We start from the raw sequence: 2,260 nt of genomic DNA, 5'->3' as shown, positions 1-2,260 counted from the left end.
TCCTATGGAAGGTTTTTGGTTCGGGTCTTATTCGAAGACACTACAAGAAATATGGGGACGTACGACCCTCCATATTGGTCACCAGAAGGTCATTGTGCGCCATCTATGACCACGCCATGACCAATAAATATTAGTCGCCAGTTGAGCGTCACTGACGGCGCACAACGACCTTTTTATTTAAATGGTCGTGGAGGATTACGACCAAAAGTGATGGTCGTAGATTCTACGACCAAAATTTTAGTCATAGGCTAGCCTGTCTGTCCACATCAGATCCAACGTGGCAAATCCTACGTGGCAGATATGTGACCAAACCAAATGGTCGTGAATCCAAATCAGCCCAGTCCAATTATAGCGTCTACATGGGCCGAGCCCAAAAAATCTGGCCATTCATCATGGTTTTCTATTGTGATCAGCTAGCCCATTTATCATAGTTTTCTTCACCAATTCTGGTCAGCTACGTGGGCCAAGCCCAACATTTCAGTCCGTTTAATACAATTTTGCCATAACATTTTCAAGCCCGAAAATTATCTGGTTCAGGTGAGCTTCTGATTGTTTTTGCTCCACAAATTTTAATTTTTCATGTTTCAACAGCAGCCAATAAATATTGCTATCAAATATATGATGCAATTCCTGATTCCATCAAATATACACAACAGCAGGATGTACATAGAAACACTTTTTTTTACTGTTAAACAACAGCATGTGTGCAAGGAGCATTCATTACTTTACAACTTCATCGGATTTAACACAGAATCAGCAACAAAAAAAGATGCATTTCTTGCAAAATCTGCTGAACCCATCGCTCCAAGGCCTCCTGTTGCAACAGTCGTTGTATTGCCAGGAGGACCTAACGGTGTTGTTCCATGCGCACCACCAGCTGGGTAAAAAAATAGTATCACCAGATAATTAAGTACCAGCAATAATGGTACATCGTAAGGTGATAAAGCAACCAGATAATTGCAATATGTTGATGGACCGACTGGAGGGGACTTGGTTGTTCTGTTACCTCACGATGCACTTGTGTCTCAACTTATTGTGTCTAGACATGCGCAGCTGATCTTCATCTTAGTGTCAGGCACTGGAACTTGTGCGGTTTTTTTCTTCTGAAACCAGGGAAAACAGACATCTCTGAAATAAACACAAACAGTAAGTATTAGGTCAGTGCCAAATCATGGTAGGAAAACCAACTGTTTAATTAACTGTACTATCAATCACACAGGCTTTAGAACACGGAACATACAATACTTTTTTAGAGGATACACAGTTTTCATTACCTGGCTTCTAAATCAAACACAAAACCTTAGTACAAACTAGCATTATTAGTTTCAGATGGTTCAGAACACGCAATTTAAAAGCAGGACAAACCAAGTAGGATCATGTTCAACACATAATATTCAGATAACAGAACCCAACAGCATCAAGAAATTTGAACCATGACTTTACAACAGTTAATCTGTTAGTGTACAATTCAGACAATACAAAATTTCATTGCCCAGCCTTTACAAGACAACAAGGTATCAGATTATGTAGTGGGATACTAGTTTCAATAGGCCAACATGGTAGAAACGTTGGAGGAAAGATATGGTTTATGAAGTGAAGGAATGAATAAATCAAGGCAGCTTCTAGTATTTTGTATTTGCATGGATCTGGGAGAGAATCCAAGAGAGGGCACGAGAGAATGGCCTGGGAGGTGTGGTGGAGGCAAGTTGAACTAAGCAGCGGATGCACAACCTGAAACATAACAGATAGCGTTGAGAAGGCATGGGATTGCATGTTCATTTTCAATACTGATAAGCCATCTCTACTAGATGGCACTCATGAAATAGCTGAATGCACTTTTTCCGGATTAAGCAATGAGTAAAGAAGCTTATGCCTGCTCCTTGCACAAACTATTTCCATTTTGACTTCAAAAATAAATGTATCTTCCCAAAATTTTGGCCCTGCAAACCAATGAGGACGAATCAGCGGAAAAACTTGTTGCTGTAAGAATTAAACCATCTCCTGATGAATAGCTTTATACCTAAGTAGCTAACATACATGATCATACAGACTAAAACTCATGCTGTAACATGACATTGTTTTCATAAATTATAATATTATAAATATATGCATCGTATACCATTGTTTTCCCTATTCCTAGCATTTTCCTAATATAACAACACAAAGACCACTTATGTTGAATTGTTGACAATATAGCTTATACCAGAGTCGGAAACAGGAAGGTGGTGATTCTAGAACAATTAGCAAATTACTGAACTTG

The 2,260-nt window shown here is 39.1% G+C and overlaps 1 long non-coding RNA gene across 1 annotated transcript; it reads right to left on the bottom strand.

Annotated features, from left to right (window-relative positions):
- Positions 1-602: 602 nt before the first annotated feature.
- Positions 603-1,956, bottom strand: LOC124700507. Its single transcript, XR_007001748.1, has 2 exons — positions 1,007-1,956; positions 603-877 (listed from the first exon to the last, which is right to left on the bottom strand). It is a non-coding gene; the product is annotated as an uncharacterized LOC124700507 (long non-coding RNA).
- Between the last annotated feature and the right edge of the window lie 304 nt (positions 1,957-2,260).

This window comes from Lolium rigidum, chromosome 3 (genome assembly GCF_022539505.1).
Source record: "Lolium rigidum isolate FL_2022 chromosome 3, APGP_CSIRO_Lrig_0.1, whole genome shotgun sequence".
In the NCBI taxonomy this organism is placed as follows: Eukaryota; Viridiplantae; Streptophyta; class Magnoliopsida; order Poales; family Poaceae; genus Lolium; species Lolium rigidum.
Note: the sequence above shows the minus strand (reverse complement) of the source record. Positions and strands in the feature narration are given on the sequence as shown.